The sequence below is a fragment of the Cololabis saira genome, chromosome 19 (assembly GCF_033807715.1).
Source record: "Cololabis saira isolate AMF1-May2022 chromosome 19, fColSai1.1, whole genome shotgun sequence".
Taxonomy (NCBI): domain Eukaryota; kingdom Metazoa; phylum Chordata; class Actinopteri; order Beloniformes; family Belonidae; genus Cololabis; species Cololabis saira.
Window position 1 is genome coordinate 6,499,918 of NC_084605.1, and position 9,290 is coordinate 6,509,207.

Below are 9,290 nucleotides of genomic sequence, written 5' to 3' on the forward strand. Positions count from 1 at the left end.
TTTATTCAGCTAATTTAGAGTTCCTTTATATAATTATTCTCTTTACTTTTGTGGAACATGCCACACCCAACCAGTTGATGTATCTTATGTAAATGTGTATCATGTTGTAAAACCTAAATCTTTCATCCAGTTCCGGGAGGCTCGTCCAATCAGAGCTGCCGTGACTTTCCAAATAAATCTCCTTACGTGAGTTGTGTGTCCTCTTTAAAACTTTAGACCTGATCAGCGACAGCAGCAGACTCCAGAGCTGCTGACCGCTCACTGATCCTGAGCTATCGCCCTCAGGTCTCCGCCTGTCCGTTGGTCCGCTGGTCCACGTCTTACTGATATGAGCATGTGGCCTTGTCCCGAGTACAGAGTGTGCAGACTAATCTTTTGGCACATCAGCATCGAATTATTATCAGTATAAGGACTTTAAAACGATTGTGCAAACGACTGTGTCTATTTCGAAGAAGGAACCACACAGACTTCTCATAAATTACCACTTTATTCTCGTAATATTACGACTTTATTTTCGTAATATTATAACTTTATTCTCATAATATTACGACTATATTCTCGCAACATTATGAATTTATTCTCATAATTTTACGACTTTATTCTCATATTATTATGACTTTATTCTCGTAATTTCCAAAATTTTTTTGTCTTAGTTTGGCCCTAATACTCCGTCGTAGTTTTAAAATCCTCATGCATCCTTTCTTCTGTCTCATTCTTGCACCGAGACACCTGATGGATGTTCTGACACGTTTACTTAATTAAATCTACTGAAAAGTGGATCATCTCAAGTCTTATTCTTGGTAACTTAGACACTCCGGTTCAGTCCGGATATCCACCCAGAGGGAAAAAATGCTACACAGGGAAGTTAGTAGGTGTTTCCACAATAGGACGATACGGGTAACTCACGATTCAATACTGTGGCGATATGTGCACCAAGATAACAATAATATCACGATACACGATATCTACGATATTCGATATATTTTAAGAAATTTCATCAACGATATATCATGATATATGTGACTGAAAAAGAAAAAATACCCATAAAAAGGAAAACGTCTGTAGTTATGTATGTAAATGAGAGCAAGCCCTCATTTACAATGATGCCAAATGTACAACAACCATATAAAAAGAATAATACAATAAAAATAAAAGAGAAAAATGAAAAACAATTACAAACATGAGTAAAATGGTCAGCAATCAAGGATTTGAATTGACCAAGCTGCACAAACGTTTCCAACTTCAATGCATGTTGCAAAATGTTCCAACTGTGAGCCACGCAGTAGCTAAATGCAGTTTTTCCAAATTCAGTCCGTGGACATGACACTTCCAGCATGAGAAAATCTGAGGAGCGGGTTGAGTATCTACCATTATGCCACCTCGGTAAGGAGCTAAGGTAATGAGGAAGCCTTCCAATTAGGGCTTTATAAACAAAGAGAAACCAATGCCTGTCACGTCAGACAGAAAGGGGAGTCCACACAGGTTTTTCGTATAAGATGCAGTGATGAGTAGAATAACTGTCACCAGTGATGAATCTTAGAGCTGAGTGATAAACAGCATCAAGTGATTTTAGGGTGGAAGCAGATGTGTGTTGATAAATAACATCACCATAATCCAGAACTGACAGGAAGACTGCCTCAATAACCCGCTTTCCGCAGGACATAGGAAAATTTTCTCTGTATTTATAAAAATACCCAATTTTCTGACGCAGCTTTGTAACAAGTATGGTGATATGATGCTTGAAAGTGAGTTTTTGATCCAGCCAAATACCAAGATATTTATAATCCGGAACCCTTTCAATATTTTGACCCTCCTGGGTCCTGATGCCCAGTGGCATGTCGATGTCGACATCATTTCTGGAAAAAAACATAAATTTAGTCTTGTTTGGATTCAGTAATAATTTTAACTTGAAAAGTGTATCTTGTAGGCTGTCAAAAGCTATTTGAAGGGTTTCAATAGTCGACTGAGCAGTAACAGCAGAACAGTATAGAATTGTATCATTTGCATAGAGATGAGCACTACTGCTCGTCAAAGCCGATGTAATATTGTTTATAAAGATCGAAAACAGAATAGGGCCCAGGATAGACCCTTGAGGAACCCCTTTTGACAGTGGAGGGAACATTGAACGCTCATTTCCCAAGATCACACATTGTTGTCTATGAGACAAATAACCACAAAACCAATTACAAGAGTTAAAATCAAAACCAATGTCACAGTACTTCCTCTTATCAATATCAGAAATAGTATCATCACAATGTACAAAGAAAGTGCATTTGTATTGTGCCTCACTGCCTCCTAGGCTTGTAAATGTAAACACTGTACAGCTGGACAAATTAAAGTGCATGAACATTAATAACATGCTTTATATAAACCAGGACAGTGCACTGCTTTGTTTCTAATACTGAAAAGTCAGTAAGCAACTTCATTTTGTATAGAACCTCACTACCTCCTACTCTTGTAAATGTAACACTGTACAGCTGGACAAATTGAAGTGCATGAACAATAGTGCGGTGACAACCGCGTAAATCCATTATGTGTCTCGTAATAAAATATTGATATTTGCCGTCAGTTTATCGATTATTTATTGCGATAGAGATTGCAACAATATATTTCAATATCGATTTTTTTCCCTACCACTGTATTGGATATAGTCCAGTTGGTCCCTCTGAGGAAGCATGGTCCTGGGACCCCGGGGGGCAGGCCGTCCTGCGCGTTTGCTCCCCCATGCAGACTTCAAAACTGGAGAACCCTGAAACTGGCCCAGGCTATATTTTCCATGAGATGTTTGACGCACATTTAATTGGGGGATGCCAAGAAGACCCAGATCAAACCAGATCAAAATAAATATTCCCAGAAGTGAAAAGTATTATCGGTGAGAATTCAGCCGCTGTCCGGTCATTTATTAACGTTGAGGAAATAAATACAGGTCAAAAACAAAGTCATAATGTTGCAAGAATAAAGTCGTAATAATAAGAGAATAAAGTTGTAATATTATGAAAATAAAGTCGTAATATTACAAGAAAAAAGTCGTAATTTATGAGAACTCTATCAGGAAGAGCAGTCTTCTCCAGAACCCTGAAATTGGCCCAGGCTGCATTTTCCATGAGATGTTAGATGCACATCTACTTGGGGAATGCCAATATGATCCATATCAAACCGGGTCAAACCTGTGACCAAATATTCCCAGAAGTGAAATGTATTATCGGTGAGAATTCAGCCGCTGTCCGGTCATTTATTAACGTTGAGGATATAAATACAGGTCAAAAACAAAGTCATAATGTTGCAAGAATAAAGTCGTAATAATAAGAGAATAAAGTTGTAATATTATGAAAATAAAGTCATAATATTACAAGAAAAAAGTCGTAATTTATGAGAACTCTATCAGGAAGAGCAGTCTTCTCCAGAACCCTGAAATTGGCCCAGGCTGCATTTTCCATGAGATGTTAGATGCACATCTACTTGGGGGATGCCAATATGATCCATATCAAACCGGGTCAAACCTGTGACCAAATATTCCCAGAAGTGAAATGTATTATCGGTGCGAATTCAGCAGCTGTCTGGTCATTTATTAACATCGAGGAAATAAATACAGGTCAAAAACAGCAGGCTGCCATCAAATCACTGATTGCTTCAGCAGAACTCTGACGATGAAGGTGAGTTTCTGACTTCTAGCCTCTCGGTCTACCAGCGGTACTTTTCTGTGGTGTAACAACCATCAACCTGAAATCAGGATGTATGCCGCAGGGTTTTGAAGTCATAGTCATTTTTTTTTTTTTTTTTTTCTTACCTTGTCTGCACACATATTAATGATTGATACCATGACGGTAGAAACCAAAGGCATATATATGTGCATTATTACTATATTTAATATATATACATATATATACGCATACATATGCATACACATACATAAATATACACATACAAACCCAGTGTTTTTTTTTTTTTGACGACATCCACTGCCAATCCAGGAAGCAGGAACACACGGAGACACACGTCAAGCACTGGAAATCTGCAACAAAAAAACCACAAACAAAACACGAAACCGGCACGGAGCCGACCGAAACACGAACAGCAATCGACCCAAATCTTGAGATCTGATCGCAGTCTGAGCTAAGCTACCGCTACCGCTACCTAACCCCAAAAACTACAGAGCAAGCATGCAGGTGAACAAGCCAGTCTGTATGTCTATGTGTGTGTATGCGTGTAAGTATATGATCATGCGTGTGTGTGTGTGTGTCTCTGTGTGTGTGTGTGTGTGTGTGTGTGTGTGTGTGTGTGTGTGTGTGTGTGTGTGTGTGTGTGTGTGTGTGTGTGTGTGTGTGTGTGTGTGTGTGTGTGTGTGTGTGCGTGTGTACATGTCTTTGTGGCTATGTGTATGTGTGTATGTATATGCTTGTGTGGCTGTGTATGTGTGTGTATATGTATGTGACTGAGTGGCTATGTGTGTGTGTGTGTGTGTGTGTGTGTGTGTGTGTGTGTGTGTGTGTGTGTGTGTGTGTGTGTGTGCATGCGTGTGTACATGTCTTTGTAGCTATGTGTATGTGTGTGTGTGTGTGTGTGTGTGTGTGTGTGTGTGTGTGTGTGTGTGTGTGTGTGTGTGTGTGATAAACCAAACAAAGCTCCACCTGAAGTGTATCTATAGTGGGGGAGGGGGGGGAGCAACCCCGCCACCCGCGAGGACGGGGGCCGACAAGGAAGAACCCGGAACCCAGGCCACCAGCAACCCCACAGAGGGGAGAAGTAGGAGGGAGGCAACCCACCGCCTGCGAGCCCCCCCCCCCCTGCCCCCGGCAGCGGCCAAGTGGGCCCGCGGGCGGGGCCCCCACGGCGCGGGAAGAAGCAGCCAGAGATCCCGCGGCGGCGGACCGCGACCCAGGCAATCCCCGGCCACCCGGCCACCCGGCCCGGGCCGGACACGTGGCCAGGAGGCCCTCACCCTCCAGGACAACGACCCCCACCCGGCAGGGGGCCAGCCTGCCCGGAGAGACAGAGCCACCCCGGCCGCCGACGCGGGCAGGTGCACCCGCCCCCACGAAAGTGGCCCTCCAAGACCAGAGGGGCGCACCGCCACGGAGGCAGCGGGGGGGACCGGAGACGGGCCCGGAGAGAGGGAACCCCCCAACCCCCCCAACCCCGAAGTCATAGTAATTAAACTTTTACTCAAAAACCCGTCTCTTGACCCAGACATTCGAGCAAATTATAGACCAACTTCTTATGGGTATCTAAAATCCTGGAAAAGGTTGTTGCAACCCCAGCTCTTCGTTTCTCAGTTGTTTATTAGAAGTATCTCATCACCATCATTGTTCTCCATTATTCTTGTAGTTTGTTGTGCTGGACTGCCCCCCCCCCCCTTCTTTTCTCTGCTGTGCACGTCTGCAGGTCAGAGCTTCAGGAGCTGCATGCTGACCTGCAGACCCCCCTCTGATAATCCCACTGCTGCTTCCACCTGTCTGTGTGGATGTCTGCTAGATGCCTGCTGACATCCTGACCTGCAGGTTTCTTCCCTCCTAAAGGGGAGTTTTTACCTGCAGTTGCTTATGAAATAATTGGTCGAGGGGTCATGTTTTGGTCTCTGGAAACATCCTGGAGACAACTTGTGTTGTAGTAGATACTGTATAAATGAAACTGAATTTAATTTCTGATGCTACACCGTCAGAAATGTTCACATTCGCCCTGAAACAATATCAAATCTGCTCCTGTTCTGCAGCTGCTGTCGGCCCTCCTCCTTCTCCTGGTTCCCATGGTGACCAGTTGCTATAAGCTCATCCTTCTGCTGGACTGCAGCGACATCTACATCAGTGATGGCACCAAACTCAGTGGAGTGTACACCATCTACCCCATCGGGGCAACGTCTGCTGTCCAGGTCCTTCCACACCACCCATGAGCACCTTTTTTTTATATACTTTAATTTTTATTGTAGTTTTGTGTTATACAATACACGTAATGCAAAACGCAACAAAAATTCAAAGAACAATGCAGTCAGGCATCCATAATCAGAGCAGTGTATATAGATTCAGTATCTTGAATTTTTATATCAGTGATTCCATAGGTATCTTTCATCGTGTCATAAATTATCAATTTTTCCCATTTTTCCACAAAAACATCCCCCTTCAGTCTAAGTTGATAGGTCATTCTTTCCATAATATAGATCTCTCTTATAATTTCTAGCCAGTGGTTTATATTAGGGGATTCAGTCTTGCACCAGTTTCTTTTTATTGCCTTCTTGGGGCGGCAGTAGCTCAGGTGGTAGAGCGGGTCGTCCAATGATCAGAAGGTCAGAGGTTCGAATCCCGCTCTATCCCAGTTGCTGTCGTAGTGTCCTTGGGCAAGACACCTTACCCAGCTTGCCCCGTGTGAATGTGTATGAATGTTGGTGGTGGTCGGAGGGGCCGTTTGGCACGGAATGGCAGCCACGCTTCTGTCAGTCTGCCCCAGGGCAGCTGTGGCTACAAATTGTAGCTTACCACCACCAGTGAGAATGTGTATGAATGAATAATGATCTAAGTGTAGCACTTTGAGATTCATTGAATGGAAAGTGCCTTACAAGTTAAATCCATTATTATTCTTGCTTGTGATCAATAATATTTTAGCTAGATATCTATCTCTGTCTAAGACACAATCATTTATACTTCCTAGGTACATGACAGGCAGTTTCAAGCCAGTTATGTGACTATTTGTATAGAAATGATCTGTTTGAAGTCTTTCAGTCAGGGTTCAGAATGCATCATAGCACAGAGACAGCACTGGTTCGAGTCACGAATGACCTCCTTATGGCCTCAGATAAGGGATTAGTGTCCATACTGGTTCTACTGGACCTCAGTGCTGCTTTTGACACTATAGATCATGGCATTTTACTGCACAGGTTAGAGCATGTTGTTGGGATTAAAGGGACAGCTCTATGTTGGTTTAAATCATACCTATCTGACAGGTTCCAGTTTGTTCATGTACATGAGGTTTCTTCAGAACAGTCAAGGGTCTGTTATGGTGTTCCGCAGGGTTCAGTGCTAGGGCCAATCTTGTTCAGTTTATACATGCAGCCGTTGGGAAGTATAATCCAGAATCACGGCATACACTTTCATTGTTATGCTGATGATACGCAGCTCTACTTGTCTATGAAGCCGGATGAAACAGAACCGTTAGTTAAACTTCAGGCATGTCTTAGGGACATCAAGGACTGGATGTCCAGAAATTTCCTGCTTCTAAATTCAGATAAAACAGAGGTTATCATTCTTGGTCCAGAGCATCTTAGGAAGGGATTAGATGGTGTTGCGATGGCTTCCAGTGCAACTGTGAGAAACCTTGGTGTTATTTTCGATCAGGATTTGTCGTTTAAACCATATGTCCATCAGGTTTGTAAAATAGCCTTTTTCCATCTCCGTAATATTGCAAAGATTAGGAAAATCCTCTCGCAGACTGATGCAGAAAAACTAGTTCATGCGTTTGTATCTTCTAGACTAGATTACTGTAATGTGTTGTTAGCAGGATGTCCAAGTAATTTGCTGAATAGGCTCCAGCTGATTCAAAATGCAGCAGCACGAGTACTGACAGGAATTAGCAGGAGAGACCACGTCTCTCCAGTGTTAGCGTCGCTCCATTGGTTACCCGTAAAATTCAGAATCCAGTTTAAAATTCTATTACTTGCGTATAAAGCCCAAAACGGCTTAGCTCCGCATTATTTGCAAGACCTGATAGTGCCTTATGTTCCTGTCAGAGCTCTCCGTTCTCAGAGTGCAGGTTTACTCGTAGTTCCTAGAGTATCTAAATGTAGATTTGGAGGGCGGGCGTTCTGCTATCAGGCACCACTACTATGGAACCAACTTCCAATCTGGGTTAAGGAGGCTGACACCACCTCCACCTTTAAAACTAAACTTAAAACATTTCTGTTTAGTAAAGCCTATAGTTAGTGTTTAGTAAACCTCTAGCTGGTGTTGGTAAATCTCTAGGTAGTGTAAACTTTAGTGTGTCAGAGTCGCTCCTGTAGTTTCTTGTGCTGGCCCCCCCTTCTCCTCCCTTTTCTCTCTTTTGTCCATGTTGCAGCATCCTTTGCCGGACACCGGAACCTGCAGGTGGTCGTGGGTGGCTTGTAGCTTGCATTACGGAGCACAAGTCTTTCCCTGACCCTGCACCCCAAACTGGGACTTGCTGATTGGGCCGGAGCTTCGGGAGCTGCATGCTGGCCTGCGGTCCCCACCCCTGGTCATCCCGTTGCTGGCCCCCCCTTCTCCTCCCTTTTCTCTCTTTTGTCCTGCAGGTGGTTGTGGGTGGCTTGTAGCTTGCATTACGGAGCACAAGTCTTTCCCCGACCCTGCACCCCAACCTGGGACTTGCTGATTGGGCCGGAGCTTCGGGAGCTGCGTGCTGGCCTGCGGTCCCCACCCCTGGTCATCCCGTTGCTGGCCCCCCCTTCTCCTCCCTTTTCTCTCTTTTGTCCTGCAGGTGGTCGTGGGTGGCTTGTAGCTTGCATTACGGAGCACAAGTCTTTCCCTGACCCTGCACCCCAACCTGGGACTTGCTGATTGGGCCGGAGCTTCGGGAGCTGCGTGCTGGCCTGCGGTCCCCACCCCTGGTCATCCCGTTGCTGCTTCCACCTGCCTGCTGTGCTGTTGCCGTCCCTGACCCACCAGTCTGGCCCTCGGCAGGAGGGTCCCCCCTTATGAGCCTGGTCCTGCTCAAGGTTTCTTCCCTCCTAAAGGGGAGTTTTTCCTTGCCACTGTTTGGCTTAAGGTTTTTCTCCCACTAGGGGAGTTTTTACCTGCCATTGTTTATGTAATAACTGCTCGGGGGTCATGTTCTGGGTATGGGTCTCTGTAAAGCGTCTAGAGACAACTCTGTTGTATTAGACGCTATATAAATAAAATTGAATTGAATGACTTTACATTCCTTAGGTATTGCGTATCCCAAGATATATTTAACTGTGGTGTGTACATTTTCCCAAAAAAGATAAAGTTTATAGCAGTCCCAAAAGATGTGCGTATGATGTGCTTCTCTATTTCCACATAACCGCCAGCATGGTTGCTGTGATCCAGTCTGTTTAGTCTTCACTTTAGGTGTAATGAAATACCGTGTTAAGTTTTTCCATGCAAACTCTCTCCACGCCCTTGAATTTGTAGTTGTCTGTTGTGTTTCACACATGTTGTGCCATTCCTCAGGTGTAATGACAATATTCAGTTCCTTCTCCCATTTCTCCTTGATCTATAAGTGGAGGAAGCTTCCGAGTCTCTTAGGCCTCTGTATAGTGCCGAGATTTCCTTCAACCTGTATGTCCGGATCATCACATCAAGCACTCC